Raw genomic sequence first — 17,416 nt, forward strand, 5'->3', positions numbered from 1 at the left:
ATAACTCAACCCTAGTCTTCATGCAGATTTGCGGTGGGTAATTATGCACTTTAGCCCGCTGGCGAGGAAGTAACCCCCCAGCACGCTGGTAGATTCCACCAAGCCACGGATGTGCTCCCGAGACAACTGCTCAGTCCACAGACACCACACAAAAATAACAAACTTTAACAATGCCCAACATATTCCAACAATGAAACACGTCGCTAAGCCTATCAGGGGAAAAAGGCTATAGCTCCGGTAGTAAGTTTCACTACCCTATCCAAATCTCCCACCGAGGTACACAGCTGATTGTACTCACCTCAGACCAATGTTCCCACAGCGAGTAGAACAAGTGTTTCCAGGCTGGGCAGAGGCCTGGAAACTAACCAATGTACTCTCTCCAACACAGCACACAAACAAAACCAACAAAGGCAACCAGTACTGAGCACCAAACTCAAACTAACAAAATATACAAACAAAGTACCTACGGAATTTAACATACCTCCACGTTTTCTCCCAAACACAATCCGTTCAAAATCCTGGATGAGCCCCCACTTGTTACGAACCGGCTCAAAGTTCGTAACAAAAGGGAGACAACGTGGAGACAAAGGGTAACAAAAATATATATTTATTAAATAAAACAACTAAGAAGGTAACAATGGCATGTGTAATCAGTAATCAGTAGTGTAAGTGAGTGTGTTGCATACTTGAATGTAATAATGCAGAGTGTTGAAAGGTGCCAAAGCAAATAACCAAGAAAACCACAAAACTACACAACCAAAAACAACAAGGTGTCTGTGTGGAGAGAGTCTCCTCAATGAATGGGGAAGAGGTCCATTTATCCTGGGAAACACCTGAGCCCAGGTGTTTCCCATTCATCTGACGACCCTTCCAACTCCGCCCACCGGCCTCCTAATAAAGAAACAAGAACAAGAGAGAATACGGCAGACAGAGTGGGAGGGTCGTCACATTACAATCATGTTGTATAAAACAGATGCACAATATGTTTACGGGGCTTGCTTCCGCTAGTTCCCTAAGAACTGAAAGAACGAGCCCGTGCACGTTTTGCCAAATATCTTTGTCTCTTAATAAAGCTGCCTTACGATAATTGAATCCACCCGGTCCAGCGTCTTGACTTGGTCTCCTTCTCAAGTAACTGTTCATCAACAAAACTTGGTAGCAGAGGAAGGTTTCATACTTCTGAATTCGGTCCATAGATGGTTGATGTGAGAGGGGACAAGTCCAGGACAATCTCGTGAGGACGGGTGACCTGTCCGCAGGAGCCATCGGTGATTCTACTTGCCCCGGGAAACTGATCAATGAGCTCGACTAATAAAAGGTAAGCAGAGCCTGTTAAAACAAAAATCTGCATATTGTATTATAGTCATATCCAAATTTTGATCAGAAGTACCGGGCGTGAGTATGAATTACTGTTAATATTGTATAGGATTGTAATAACGAAATGTAAGGGCTGAGTACAAGGATATTTGTGGTAATAGGCTTGATACCAAGTAGCATCAGTAGAAACTGGGATTGGTACAAATGTATACCGTGAGATTATGACCATTCACCGTGGCGTGTGGATAAGGGACATCAATAGAAAGTCGGATACATAAAAATGGAATAGAGAGATCGTGAATAGAGTGAACAGAGAGATTGTGTGTCGGTCGCCCATGCTAAATTAAAAGCATGTGTGGCGAAATATTGATAGTATACATCTGCTAACTAGAGAAGGCCTACTGGAATAGCTGACCAGAAGGGAACACTCAGAACAAGCGGATGCAGTAAAGTAAATATAACTAAAACATATTAATCCTGTTAAAAATTATTTAGTTTCGTCCCGGAGATCTGGAATTTATTCTGGTTCCGGTTTTGACTTTGCTTAGGGAATAATGAAATAGCAAGTAGATAGATAAACCGATTTTGGTCGGAAGCCCCGTACATTGTAAAATTATTTAGTTTCGTCCCGGAGATCTGGAATTTATTCTGGTTCCGGTTTTGACTTTGCTTAGGGAATAATTGAAATAACAAGTAGATAGATAAACCGATTTTGGTCGGAAGCCCCGTACATTGTAAAAGTATTTAGTTTCGTCCCGGAGATCTGGAATTTATTCTGGTTCCGGTTTTGACTTTGCTTAGGGAATAATTGAAGTAGCAAGTAGGTAGATAAACCGATTTTGGTCGGAAGTCCCGTACATTGTAATAACGTGTTTAGTTTCGTCCCGGAGATCTAGAAATAGTTCCGGTTTTGACTTTGTTTAGGGAGGGATTTGTGCGCCTCCAGTGCGTCTGGAATTTGTTTCCAGCCCTGTTTGAGTGTGCTTGTTTGTACGTACCCCGAAGGTCCGAAACTATACCAATAGTTTGGGTTTCAGCCCGGGTGTGCGATCTGTCTGTCTATAGAACTGAGTGAGGATTTGATTTGCAAGTACTGCGGGGGACCTAAATAACATTGAACACCAAATTGGGGTAATCACCGGGGAGTTGGTATTGACCGGGTTAATGTATTAGCCTATTCAAAATATTAGTCCTAATATTAAAAAAAAAAAAAAAAAAAAAAACTGAGGGTGGGGCACCAGAGATAAGTCTGAGCCAGCACCGTGAATACATCGCTGGTCTTGACCAACGACGAGCTAAGTATACAAAGATAGAGGGACATTTATACAAATAATAGCATGGCAGCTATTCCGCCCACCAAACTTAAATTCAGTGAATATTTGGAACAAAAAATACAGGATAGAGCTGGAGGAGAGGAACAATATAAAGTAATAAGAAAAGTGTGGGAGGAAGTGAAGTTGAGATGGACACAGGCGGGCTATTTTAGCGGGGGAGCTCCCACTAAAGGCCAGCTGATGGTGATGGAGGAAGGTTTGAAGGAGGCAGTTCAGAAAGGAATAGAAGGTGAGATAGAAGGTAACAGAAAGCATATGTTTAAGAAAAAAGGGACTAAGAACAGAGAAAAGGCAGAAGCAGAATTGAGAATAGGAGTTTGGGCTATAGAGGAGACTAGAAGGGCGCTTCTATATAAAAAACCAGATATGCTTACCCAGTACCCAATGCCTGTTTCCAAGACATTAGTATAGATTACACAGACATGGGAGCAGATAACGTGGGGGGAGGAAAAAGGTACCTGTTAGTAATGGTAGACAGGTTCTCTAGGTGGGTAGAGGCAATACCAACGGCACGGGAAGATGCCAAATCAGTCATCAAATGGCTGCAAAGAGACCTCATACCTAGGTATGGGGTTCCGAGACAAATCCGTTGCGATAACGGATCCCATTTCAGCAATAAACACCTGAGACAGGTGGAGGAAAGGTTTGGAATTGTGCACAAATTCGGGTCAGTGTACAGGCCACAATCTCAGGGCCTAGCGGAACATGCAAATCAAACTCTTAAGGCTAAGATTGCTAAGGTATGTGCAGGTTCGAAGCTAACCTGGGTGGAAGCCCTACCACTGGCACTGATGGCCATGAGGGCCTCGCCAGGGGCGGGGACCCATCTCTCTCCCCATGAGATAATGACGGGGAGAGTCATGCCTGGCCCACCAAGGGAGGGAGGTCATATGCCCCCTCTTGATGTGCTGAGAATTGGAATGTCTGACTATGTGAGAAAACTGACGGAACTGTCTGCAGCTCTCTCCACACAGATCCGCAAGGTCCAAGAGGGGGAGCTGTCGGGAGACTCGCCACCACACAAGGTAAAAGTTGGGGACTGGATGAGGGTCAAAGTCCACAAGAGAAAGTGGCTAGAACCCAGGTGGACTGGACCGTACGAAGTGAAGGAAGTTACTTCACACTCTGTCCAGGTCAAAGGCAAATCAGGCGCGCCTTGGCACCACCTTACACACTGCACTCCGGCCCCAACCCCTTCCAGAACTTTGACTGAAACCAGGGCCGATTTGCGCGCCCTAAAATTCGATTCCAACCACTGAAACCTTAGTTGGGGAAAATGGGACCACAGCTCCCGTTTCCACGACCTAAGGCGCCACGCCCAGGGTCGGGTTATCTCCCTCCCTGGGAGAGGCTGGGGATATCAGCTCCCCTGTTTGTTATTTTCATAATCATTGCCGGAGTATCCTTAGGAACTCTCACTGGTGGGGATTTGAACATTGCATGGAAAAATATTAAGTTAGTAAAGTGAATTGCAGGTGGAGTTAATTTTATTTTTACAGGGACGGTGCACATTAAACACAGTTGTGTATAATGGCAAGGTATTCTTAGCAAACAGAATGGGCCGGTTTGCAGACAAACTGAAGGGGTTTAAGGTTTTAAGCAATCTTGGGTTAAATTAGTTAAGTAGTATGTTAAAGTAGGGGAGTTTAATAGGTTTGAAGTACAGTATTGTATCCAAGGGTAGCGCATGTTCAAGTAAGTTTAAAACTAATGACCGGGGGGAGTATAATGGAATTATAAAGTATTTTTAGGTTTGGTTTGTAGTTAACGTTTGGGTTTTTGAATAGGTGTAGTATGAGGAAATGCTGACAAAGTGGTTATTTTATGGAAAAAGGAGCGCTTAACTGTCTTTGGAAAAAATCCTAGGGACAGGATATCTTAAAGGGGTATACACACATGGCATTTTGGAAGTTTTGTTTTCTGAGTTTTAATAAACACACGAAATTCTTTTGATAAGGGATGTTCTGGGAACCTGGGATACAAATGTAGATAAAGTTCTTAGCTTTAATTTGTTTAATGTAGTAAGAAACACGGTTCTGAAAGGGTGGTATGACTTTTTAACCCCTCTGGTGACTTTTCCTGTGTGGTCTGATCAGCCACATTGAAAAGCCATTTGGATGGTGAATTTAAGGTCATTGGTGATATTGATTGCAAGGGAATTTGTAGAACTGATAATTATGATGGAGTTAAAGTTCTTAGACACAATTGATCATTTGAACCAATGAGAAGACTAAAAGGGCAAAGCCTTAGACTAAGGGTAGGCTTCCTTAAGTCTATTTTCCTAGAACAATAAGGGTAAAATATTTTTTCTGGGTGGAGTAAATCAGATGAGTCATTTTGATCTGATTATGTGATTTGAAAATATTTTGACCAGTAGCAGGGGTATTTTTTACATGATCTAGATACGTTTATTTTCCCTTAGGAAGTCAGCTGTTGTTGAATTCAGTGTAAGAGATTTAACACAACAAGGCTGTGAAATTGATATACTAGTATTACTATATTTTGTTGTGAATAAGTTTAATAATGGTAGACTTATGTCAACAGGACAGGGATACATGACATCTTTAGGTGATCCAGGATTATTGAGGGTATCGAGATAAATTTAAGTAGATATGCAATATCTAGACGGGTTGATTTTTCTAAAGTTCAGGAGTGCAACCAAGGAGACAATGAGACATCTAGTCAATATTTGGAAACAACCCAGATTTGATACTTTCTGTTATGAGAAAAAGCTGGAGACAGATAGAAGGGCAGACAGAGAGATCCTCCCCTGCACTGCTGTAACCTTGAGGGTTGGGGAGTAAGTAGCAGGAAGAAAGAAAGGGGGCCAGCAGGAGTAGATAGGAAGAGAATTTGGTTCACTTAGCTTTAGGATATTAATTCATGGAGAGACTATCGGCTCCATTGGCAGGCATGTATTTTAGTTTTGATTTGAAGTTTATGTTTGGTAAAATTCGCTAGGAAAAGATATGATAATTTAATGGAAAGTAGTTAAATCTTAAAGAAAATAAGACACTTGATAGAGAATTGTTACAGGGTAGCTAAGGAGGAATGCCCCAGGGAGAATTGGACATGTGGAAAATGAAAGGGGGCAATCCTACAAGAGAAGGGCTGACATAAGGATAATTTACTAACCTTACAAAAGACATTGTTAAGAAATGCAGCAAAATTGATACAGGGCTTGAGCCATGTATAAAAAGGGGGAGTATAGTAGAGCAGCCGATAGAACAGGATAGGATGCTACTAGGAAAAAAAATATAATAATACATTTTTGTAAAATTTCCATTCCAACATTTGGAAATGGACTTATTGAACTATTCCGAATTGAGATATTATCCCTAGAGTTGGTTTACTGGGATCTATCTCTTTAAAGAATGAATGACAGATTAGCTAATCAGGTAGAGCCTATAGAATGCCAGAGTTAGAGATACCAGAACAGGTAGACATAGAAATTAAAGATATACTGGCAGAGCACATGAGAAGACTGTTTGTTAACCAAACCCGTATGTCCAAGAATTTGTGTCCAACAGGTGAATTACAGGAGAAGGTGATTCACTCAATCCAACTAGGAGACTGGGTGTGGATCCAGTCCCTGAGGAGAAAAGACGGGAAGCAGTCCCGTTGGGAAGGCCCATACCAGGTGCTGTTAAACCACTGCCTTTGCCATTAGAAAAGCTGAGAGAGTCACTTGGGTCCACGTTACCCACTGCAAGAAGGTATGTACACATATGAACACTGTTGATCACACACAGAGTTAGGAGAAGAACCGATACCAATAGGGTCCGGGGGTTACCTCCTTAACGAAGATTTCTTATCCCGACCGTTCATCACTGTGTGTGCTCCTAGAGGTGTGAGTATGGGGTGGTACCTAGCAGAGAGACTAAGGGCAGGAGAGGGTTGGCGGTTTTTGGAAAGAGTTTAGAATCTGAGCTGCATCATAGTCTAATCTGACTGATACATTCAGATCCACCATCTTCTGGTACTAATCATACGATACCGTTGTCATTGAGAAGAAGTAGAGGATAAACTATATAATACACTGATGAGTGACTTACAGAATAAGGAGTCAAAGAAGATCAAGATGTAGGATTTAAGGTAAACATTAAACAATTTCCTGGGAAAGAAGACAACTGTATAGGAATGGGGGTTGGACAGATTGAAGTGCTCAGCCAACACACCTCGGTTCACCTGGATTCCTGATGAGCACCAGTGTAATAGATACAAGAATGGCACCGAGAATTAAGATGATTTTAATGGATGGAAAGGTAATCGTTAATGTGACTGACTTAGGTTTGAAAGCACAGGAAAAAATGTGTAACCTCATAGCACCTATAACTGATGAAGGGTGGGCTAGTACCAGCGAAGGACGCATACGACAGGAATTACCACAAAGGGTGGTTAGGAACTTGCGCCCTGGGGTTATTGGTCCAACCAGTTTGAATTAGTGATAAGAGACCAGTTATAGGAGGCTAAAGTAGGTACAGGAGGAGTTTTGACCAGGATGGGAGTAGCTTTGTCTAGATGGATGCTATTGGCATCCTCAGGGAAGTTCCAGATGAATACAAAGCTATGAATCAAATATATTCATGAATGAAACCGGGGATGCAGTAAAGAGGTTCTCTGACCAATTATCCGCCACCCCCCTCATGACCTGGTAAAATAGACTGACTCTCGATATGTTATTGGCAAAGGAGGATGGTGTAGGTAGAATGATTAGGTTCATTGCTGTACGTACATTCCTGATAACACAGCCCATGTTTGGGAAATGGAAAAGTGTTGTAGGTACTGTATTATGGCCTGCCTTCACCGGTATGAGTGTGTTTGTGTTGTGTGGTTGTTGTTTGGTCCCGTGTGCGAGAGGTCTTATTTCCAGGATTCTGGAGAGATTGATAACGGAGCAGATGGGCAACTGGAATGATGCCTTTGATGGAAGTGACCCCGGAGGACACTGAATCCAGCTATGGGCAATGATCCTTGGTTTACTGTTGAGGAAGCAGAACCTACTTACATATTCTTATGAGACGTGAAGAGGGGGACTCACAAAATTTGCCTCTTGCAAATTTTGACCTTGTTTTCCTATTCATATATATAATTGTCACATCTCTTAGGAGACGTGAAGAGGGGGATTTGTTATAAATATATTTGATAAGCTGGTCTATTGCGCAACACTTATCTGCTGATACAAAAGACACATTCTGTGTTGTACTGATACTAGCTATACACGCACACCTAGAAACAGATTGGCCGAATTAGACCTTACACAGCACTGATAAAATAGGAAATGACCTGATCACAGGGGTCAACGTCCAGTCTCGCAATAATATCTTGTGACTACAGAGATACACAGACAAGGACTCAGCACAAAGTACACACACACACACAAACCCATCCCAGAGGGCTGGGTCAGCGGAACAAAGAACACACTCATGGACCAATGGGGAGTCGATCCCGACCCGAGACCAGATCGTCACTCCACTCATCGACCAGTCAGGAGGACGAATCTACAAGACTCAACATACGTCATTACATTACAATCATGTTGTATAAAACAGATGCACAATATGTTTACGGGGCTTGCTTCCGCTAGTTCCCTAAGAACTGAAAGAACGAGCCCGTGCACGTTTTGCCAAATATCTTTGTCTCTTAATAAAGCTGCCTTACGATAATTGAATCCACCCGGTCCAGCGTCTTGACTTGGTCTCCTTCTCAAGTAACTGTTCATCAACAGGTGGAAACAGTGCTCTTTGACACGTCCAGTAAGGTACTGTACTTTTAACAGAGAAAAGTTATTTTCATAATTCTGTATTTTGGAAGTTCGAATACGTGCCATGAATATCAGTAAAATTCGGTTTACTCCTTGTAGCTAAATGTAGCAGCAGTTTCTGTAGTGTAGTGGTAATCATGTTCGCTTAACACGCGAAAGGTCCTCGGTTCGAAACCGGGCGGAAACAGTGCTCTTTGACACGTGCAGTAGGCACTATACGTTTAACAGAGAATAGTTATTTTCATAAATTCTGTATTTTGGAAATTCGAATACGTGCCATGAATATCAGTAAAATTCGGTTTACTCCTTGTAGCTAAACATAGCAGCAGTTTCTGTAGTGTAGTGGTTATCACATTTGCTTCACACGCGAAAGGTCCCTTGTTCGAAACCAGGCGGAAACAACGCTAATTGACACCTTCAAGAAGTATCATAGTGATAACAGAGAAATTCATTAATGACATATTTTGGAAATTCGAATACGTGCCATGAATATCGGTAAAATTCGGTTTACTCCTTGCAGCTAATTGTAGCAGCAGTTTCTGTAGTCTAGTGGTTATCACTTCGAACCGAGGACGTGAAAGGTCCTTGGTTCGAAACCGGGAGGAAACAGTGCTCTTTGACATGTGCAGTAGGTACTATACTTCTAACAGAGAATAGTTATTTTCATAAATACCTAATTTTGGAAATTTGAACACGTGCCATGAATATCTGTAAAATTCGGTTTACTCCTTGCAGCTAATTGTAGAAGCAGTTTCTGTAGCGTAGTGGTAATCACGTTCGCTTTACACGCGAAATGTCCTCGGTTCGAAACCAGGTGGAAACAGTGCTCTTTAACACGTGCACTAGGTACTATACTTTTAACAGAGAATAGTTATTTTCATAAATACCTAATTTTGGAAATTTGAACACGTGCCATGAATATCAGTAAAATTCGGTTTGCTCCTTGCAGCGAATTCTAGCAGCAGTTTCTGTAGTGTAGTGGTTATCACGTTTGCCTCACACGCGAAAGGTCCCTGGTTCGAAACCATGCGGAAACAACGCTCATAGACACATTGAAGAATTACCATAGTGGTAACAGAGAATTTCATTCATCCCTTATTTTGGAAATTCGAATACGTGCCATGAATATCTTTAAAATTCGGTTTACTTCTTGCAGCTAATTGTAGTACAAGATTCTGTGGTGTAGTGGTTATCACGTTCGCTTAACACGGGAAAGGTCCTCGGTTCGAAACCGGGCGGAAACAGTGCTCTTTGTCACGTGCAGTAGGTACTGTACTTTTAACAGAGAATAATTATTTTCATAAATACCTTATTTTGGAAATTCGAACACGTGCCATGAATATCAGTAAAATTCGGTTTACTCCTTGCAGATAATTGTAGCAGCAGTTTCTGTAGTGTAGTGGTTATCAAGTTTGCTTCACACATGAAAGGTCCCTGGTTCGAAACCGGGCGGAAACAACGCTCATTGACACATTCAAGAAGTACTATACCGGTAACAGAGAATTTCATTAATGCCTTACTTTGGAAATTTGAATACGTGCCATGAATATCTGTAAAATTCGGTTTACTCCTTGCAGAAAAATCAAGCAGCAGTTTCTGTAGTGTAGTGGTTATCACGTTCGCTTTACACGCGAAAGGTCCTCGGTTCGAAACCGTGCGGAAACAGTGCTCTTTGACACGTGCAGTAGGTACTGTTCTTTTAATAGAGAATAGTTATTTTCATAAATGCCTAATTTTGGAAATTTAAACACGTGCCATGAATATCAGTAAAATTCGGTTTACTCCTTGCAGATAATTGTAGCAGCAGTTTCTGTAGTGTAGTGGTTATCAAGTTTGCTTCACACATGAAAGGTCCCTGGTTCGAAACCGGGCGGAAACAACGCTCATTGACACATTCAAGAAGTACTATACCGGTAACAGAGAATTTCATTAATGCCTTACTTTGGAAATTTGAATACGTGAAATGAATATCTGTAAAATTCGGTTTACTCCTTGAAGCTAATTGTAGTACAAGTTTCTGTGGTGTAGAGGTTATCACGTTCGCTTAACACGCGAAAGGTCCTCGGTTCGAAACCGGGCGGAAACAGTGCTCTTTGACACGTGCAGTAGGCACTGTACTTTTAACAGAGAATAGTTATTTTCATAAATACCTTATTTTGGAAATTCGAACGCGTGCCATGAATATCTGTAAAATTCGGTTTACTCCTTGTAGCAAAATGTAGCAGCAGTTTCTGTAGTGTAGTGGTAATCATGAATGCTTAACACGCGAAAGGTCCTCGGTTCGAAACCGGGCGGAAACATTGCTCTTTGACACGTGCAGTAGGCACTATTTACATTTAAGTCATTTAGCAGACGCTCTTATCCAGAGCGACTTACAAATTGGTGCATTCACCTATAATATCCAGTAGAACAACCACTTTACAATAGTGCATCTAAATCTTTTAAAGGGGGGGGGGGTTAGAAGGATTACTTTATCCTATCCCAGGTATTCCTTAAAGAGGTGGGGTTTCAGGTGTCTCCGGGAGGTGGTGATTGACTCCGCTGGGTGCCAGAGCGGCGAACAGTTTTGACTGGGCTGAGCGGGAACTGTGCTTCCTCAGAGGTAGGGAGGCGAGCAGGCCAGAGGTGGATGAACGCAGTGCCCTTGTTTGGGTGTAGGGCCTGATCAGAGCCTGAAGGTACGGAGGTGCTGTTCCCCTCACAGCTCCGTAGGCAAGCACCATGGTCTTGTAGCGGATGCGAGCTTCAACTGGAAGCCAGTGGAGAGAGCGGAGGAGCGGGGTGACGTGAGAGAACTTGGGAAGGTTGAACACCAGACGGGCTGCGGCGTTCTGGATGAGTTGTAGGGGTTTGATGGCACAGGCAGGGAGCCCAGCCAACAGCGAGTTGCAGTAATCCAGACGGGAGATGACAAGTGCCTGGATTAGGACCTGCGCCGCTTCCTGTGTGAGGCAGGGTCGTACTCTGCGAATGTTGTAGAGCATGAACCTACAGGATCGGGTCACCGCCTTGATGTTAGTGGAGAACGACAGGGTGTTGTCCAAGATCACGCCAAGGTTCTTAGCACTCTGGGAGGAGGACACAAGGGAGTTGTCAACCGTGATGGCGAGATCATGGAACGGGCAGTCCTTCCCCGGGAGGAAGAGCAGCTCCGTCTTGCCGAGGTTCAGCTTGAGGTGGTGATCCGTCATCCACACTGATATGTCTGCCAGACATGCAGAGATGCGATTCGCCACCTGGTTGTCAGAAGGGGGAAAGGAGAAGATTAATTGTGTGTCGTCTGCATAGCAATGATAGGAGAGACCGTGTGAGGATATGACAGAGCCAAGTGACTTGGTGTATAGCGAGAATAGGAGAGGGCCTAGAACAGAGCCCTGGGGGACACCAGTGGTGAGAGCACGTGGTGCGGAGACAGATTCTCGCCACGCCACCTGGTAGGAGCGACCTGTCAGGTAGGACGCAATCCAAGCGTGGGCCGCGCCGGAGATGCCCAGCTCGGAGAGGGTGGAGAGGAGGATCTGATGGTTCACAGTATCAAAGGCAGCAGATAGGTCTAGAAGGATGAGAGCAGAGGAGAGAGAGTTAGCTTTAGCAGTGCGGAGAGCCTCCGTGACACAGAGAAGAGCAGTCTCAGTTGAATGCCCAGTCTTGAAACCTGACTGATTAGGATCAAGAAGGTCGTTCTGCGAGAGATAGCAGGAGAGCTGGCCAATGACGGCACGTTCAAGAGTTTTGGAGAGAAAAGAAAGAAGGGATACTGGTCTGTAGTTGTTGACATCGGAGGGATCGAGTGTAGGTTTTTTCAGAAGGGGTGCAACTCTCGCTCTCTTGAAGACGGAAGGGACGTAGCCAGCGGTCAAGGATGAGTTGATGAGCGAGGTGAGGTAGGGGAGAAGGTCTCCGGAAATGGTCTGGAGACCAGAGAGGAGGGGATAGGGTCAAGTGGGCAGGTTGTTGGGCGGCCGGCCGTCACAAGACGAAAGATTTCATCTGGAGAGAGAGGGGAGAAAGAGGTCAAAGCACAGGGTAGGGCAGTGTGAGCAGGACCAGCGGTGTCGCTTGACTTAGCAAACGAGGATCGGATGTCGTCAACCTTCTTTTCAAAATGGTTGACGAAGTCATCCGCAGTGAGGGAGGGGGGGGGGGGGGGGGAGGAGGAGAAGGAGGGAGGAGAAGGTAGCAAAAAGCTTCCTAGGGTTAGAGGCAGATGCTTGGAATTTAGAGTGGTAGAAAGTGGCTTTAGCAGCAGATACAGAAGAGGAAAATGTAGAGAGGAGGGAGTGAAAGGATGCGAGGTCCGCAGGGAGGCGAGTTTTCCTCCATTTCCGCTCGGCTGCCCGGAGCCCTGTTCTGTGAGCTCGCAGTGAGTCGTCGAGCCACGGAGCAGGAGGGGAGGACCGAGCCGGCCTGGAGGATAGGGGACAGAGAAAATCAAAGGATGCAGAGAGGGAGGAGAGGAGGGTTGAGGAGGCAAAATCAGGAGATAGGTTGGAGAAGGTTTGAGCAGAGGGAAGAGATGATAGGATGGAAGAGGAGAGAGTAGCAGGAGAGAGAGAGCGAAGGTTGGGACGGCGCAATACCATCCGAGTAGGGGCAGAGTGAGAAGTTTTTGATGAGAGCGAGAGGGAAAAGGATACAAGGTAGTGGTCGGAGACTTGGAGAGGAGTTGCAATGAGATTAGTGGAAGAACAGCATCTAGTAAAGATGAGGTCAAGCGTATTGCCTGCCTTGTGAGTAGGGGGGGAAGGTGAGAGGGTGAGGTCAAAAGAGGAGAGGAGTGGAAAGAAGGAGGCAGAGAGGAATGAGTCGAAGGTAGACGTGGGGAGGTTAAAGTCACCCAGAACTGTGAGAGGTGAGCCATCCTCAGGGAAGGAACTTATCAAGGCGTCAAGCTCATTGATGAACTCTCCAAGGGAACCTGGAGGGCGATAAATGATGAGGATGTTAAGCTTGAAAGGGCTGGTAACTGTGACAGCATGGAATTCAAATGAGGAGATAGACAGATGGGTCAGGGGAGAAAGAGAGAATGTCCACTTGGGAGAGATGAGGATTCCAGTGCCACCACCCCGCTGGCTCGATGCTCTAGGGGTATGCGAGAACACGTGGGCAGACGAGGAGAGAGCAGTAGGAGTAGCAGTGTTATCTGTGGTGATCCATGTTTCCGTCAGCGCCAGGAAGTCTAGGGACTGGAGGGTAGCATAGGCTGAGATGAACTCAGCCTTGTTGGCCGCAGACCGGCAGTTCCAGAGGCTGCCGGAGACCTGGAACTCCACGTGGGTCGTGCGCGCTGGGACCACCAGGTTAGAGTGGCAGCGGCCACGCGGTGTGAAGCGTTTGTATGGCCTGTGCAGAGGGGAGAGAACAGGGATAGACAGACACATAGTTGACAAGCTACAGAAGAGGCTACGCTAATGCAAAGGAGATTGGAATGACAAGTGGACTACACGTCTCGAATGTTCAGAAAGTTAAGCTTACGTTGCAAAAAATCTTATTGACTAAAATGACGAAAATGATACAGTACTGCTGGCTGGTGGAGTAGGCTAGCTAGCAGTGGCTGCGTTGTTGACTTTGTTTGACCGTGTAGCTGGCTAGGTGTAGCTGGCTAGGTGACCTCGATAGTTTCAGTACTACACCTTGTCATGATACAAAAGCAACTTTGTAGCTAGCTAACATAACACTAATCAAGACGTTCCTTTGTAATGTATTTAGTTTCTACAGTGTTACTAGTTGGCTGGGTTTGGAAAAAATGGCGTCGCGGGGGACGGCAATAGCTGGCTAGCTAACCTCGGTAATTACTAAACTACACAATTATCACTATACTTTTAACAGAGAATAGTTATTTTCATAAATACCTAATTTTGGAAATTTGAACACGTGCCATGAATATCAGTAAAATTCGGTTTACTTCTTGCAGAAAAATCAAGCAGCAGTTTCTGTAGTCTATTGGTTATCACGTTTGCTTTACACGCGAAATGTCCTCGGTTCGAAACCGGGTGGGAACAGTGCTCTTTGAAACGTGCAGTAGGCACTATACTTTTAACAGAGAATAGTTATTTTCATAAATACCTAATTTTGGAAATTTGAACACGTGCCATGAATATCAGTAAAATTCGGTTTACTCCTTGTAGCAAAATGTAGCAGCAGTTTCTGTAGTGTAGTTGTTATCACGTTTGCTTCACATCCGAAAAGTCCTTGGTTCGAAACCGGGCGGAAACAGTGCTCAATGACACATTCAAGAAGTATCATAGTGGTAACAGAGAAATTCATTAATGCCTTAATTTGGAAATTCGAATACGTGCCATGAATATCGGTAAAATTCCATTTACTCCTTGCAGATAATTGTTGCAGCAGTTTCTGTAGTGTAGTGGTTATGATGTTCGCTTCACACGCGAAAGGTCCCCGTTTTGAAACCGGGCGGAAACAGAGTTCGTTGACACCATCTGCTCCGTTATCCATCTCTCCAGAACCCTAGAAATGAGACCTCTCGCACAAGGGACCAAACAACAACCACACAACACAAACACACTCATACAGGTTAAAGCTGCCCACACCACAATGATTACAAAAATTGTCCATTTTCCAAAGGTACTGTCGAACCACCCCGTGAGTGCAGTGTCCACCCCGGAGTTTTCTGCTAACTCTTGAGCTAAATTGTTTTGACCGGCCAGGGCCTTGATCCATCTGGAGCTGTGTTATCAGGAATGTACGTACAGCAATGAACCTAATCATTTTACCTACACCGCCCTCTTCTGCCAATAACATATCGAGAGTCAATCTATTTTACCAGGTCATGAGGGAGGTGGCGGATAATTGGTCAGAGAACCTCTTCACTGCATCCTCGGTTTCATTCATGAATCTCTGTTGATTATAAAAGATGTCATTAATCCAATCCACATTTTTATTTATTGTCAACCACCAAAATAATGTAGTGTTAAAGCCTTCACATATTTGATTCATAGCTTTGTATTCATCTGGAACTTCCCTGAGGATGCCAATAGCATCCATCTAGACAAAGCTACTCCCATCCTGGTCAAAACTCCTCCTGTGCCTACTTTAGCCTCCTATAACTGGCCTCTGATGACTAACTTGAACTGGTTGGACCTATAACCCCAGGGCGCAAGTTCCTAACCAGCCTTTGTGGTAATTTCTGTCGTATGCGTCCTTTGCTGGTACTAGCCCACACTTCATCAGTTATAGGTGCTGTGAGGTTAAACATTTTCTATTCATCTTTCAAACCTAAGTCAGTCACAGTCACGATTACTTTCAGCCATTAAAGTCATCTAAGTTCTCGGTGCCATTCTTATATCTATAACACTGGTACTCATTAGGAGTTAAGGTGAACTGAGGTGGGTTGGCTGAGTACTTCAATCTGGCCAACCACAATTCCTGTACAGTTGTCTTCTTTCCCAGGAAATTGTTTAATGTTTACCTTAAACCTACATCCTGATCTTTTTTGATTCCTCATTCTGTACGTCACTCATTAGTGTATTATATAGTTTATCTTCTACTTCTTCTCAATGACAACGGTATTGTATGATTAGTACCAGAAGGTGGTGGATCTGAATGTATCAGAAAGATTAGACTATGATGCAGCTCAGAGTCTCTACTCTTCCCAAAAACCGCCAACCCTCTCCTGCCCTTAGTCTCTCTGCTAGGTACCACCCCATACTCACACCTCTAGGAGCACACACAGTGATGAACGGTCGGGATAGGAAATCTTCGTTAACCTGTTAGGGTATAGGGGGCAGTATTGAGACTTTTTTGAAAAAAGATGTGCCCATTTTTAAATGCCTCCTACACCTACCCAGTAACTACAATATGCATATACTTATTATATATGGATAGAAAACACCCTAAAGTTTCAAAAACTGTTTGAATGGTGTCTGTGAGTATAACAGAACTCATTTGGCAGGCAAAACCCTGAGACAGATTCTGACAGGAAGTGGATACCTGATGTGTTGAATTGACTTTGAGCCTATGCCATTGAAAAACAAAGGGGGTGAATTATATTCTGGCACTTCCTATTGCTTCCACAAGATGTCCCCAGCCTTTACAAAGTGTTTTGAGTGTTCTACAGTGAGATCTGACCGAATAAGAGCCATGGAACGTGATGGTCCATCATTCACCCTGGCGCGCGATTTGATGGTGGGTACTCTCATTCCGAAACGTTTTAAAAGAAAACCCAATGGTCCGCCTTGAATTTTATTCATGTTCTGGTTAAAAAAGGCCCTAATGATTTATGCGATACAACGTTTGACATGTTTGAACGAACGGAAATATATTTTTTCCGTTCTTGAAGTGAAGTGAAGTCCGGCTGGCTTAGATCATGCGCTACAACACGGAGGTTTTTCGACATAAATGATGAGCTTTTTTGAACAAAAATACATTCGTTATGGACCTGGGACTCTTTGGAAGTGACATCTGATGAAGAGAATCAAAGGTAATGGATTATTTATATAGTATTTTCGATTTTAGATTCCTCCAACATGGCGGTTAGTCTGTATCGCGATGCGTATTTTTCTGGCGCAGTGCTCAGATTATTGCAAAGTGTGATTTCCCAGTAAGGTTAATTTAAAATCTGACAAGTCCATTGCGTTCAAGAGATGTAAATCTATAATTCTTTGAATGACAATATAATATTTTAGCAATGTTTTCTAATATTAATTAATTATTTTGTCGTCATGACTTGACTGCCGGTATTGGAGGGAAACGATTTCCTGAACATCAACGCCATAGTAAAACACTGTTTTTAGATATAAATATGAACTTGATAGAACTAAAAATGCATGCATTGTCTAACAAAATGTCCTAGGAGTGTCATCTGATGGAGATTGTAAAAGGTTAGTGCATAATTTTAGCTGATTGTATGGTTTTGGTGACGCATGTCTTTGAATCGACAATGCATTGCACACAGCTATTGTCAATGTACTCTCCTAACATAACCTAACTTTATGCTTTCCCCGTAAAACCTTTTTGAAATCGGTAAACGTGGTTAGATTAA

At 43.6% G+C, this 17,416-nt stretch overlaps 3 non-coding genes across 3 annotated transcripts; all 3 read left to right on the top strand.

Moving 5' to 3' along the window:
* The first annotated feature begins 8,529 nt into the window (after positions 1 to 8,529).
* trnav-aac (transfer RNA valine (anticodon AAC)) lies at positions 8,530 to 8,602 on the top strand. Its single transcript has one exon. It is a non-coding gene; the product is annotated as a tRNA-Val (tRNA).
* Positions 8,603 to 10,007: 1,405 nt separating this feature from the next.
* trnav-uac (transfer RNA valine (anticodon UAC)) lies at positions 10,008 to 10,080 on the top strand. Its single transcript has one exon. It is a non-coding gene; the product is annotated as a tRNA-Val (tRNA).
* A 348-nt stretch (positions 10,081 to 10,428) lies between these two features.
* Positions 10,429 to 10,501, top strand: trnav-aac (transfer RNA valine (anticodon AAC)). Its single transcript has one exon. It is a non-coding gene; the product is annotated as a tRNA-Val (tRNA).
* The last annotated feature ends 6,915 nt before the right edge of the window (positions 10,502 to 17,416 follow it).

The sequence above is a fragment of the Salmo trutta genome, unplaced genomic scaffold (genome assembly GCF_901001165.1).
Source record: "Salmo trutta unplaced genomic scaffold, fSalTru1.1, whole genome shotgun sequence".
Classification (NCBI taxonomy): Eukaryota; Metazoa; Chordata; class Actinopteri; order Salmoniformes; family Salmonidae; genus Salmo; species Salmo trutta.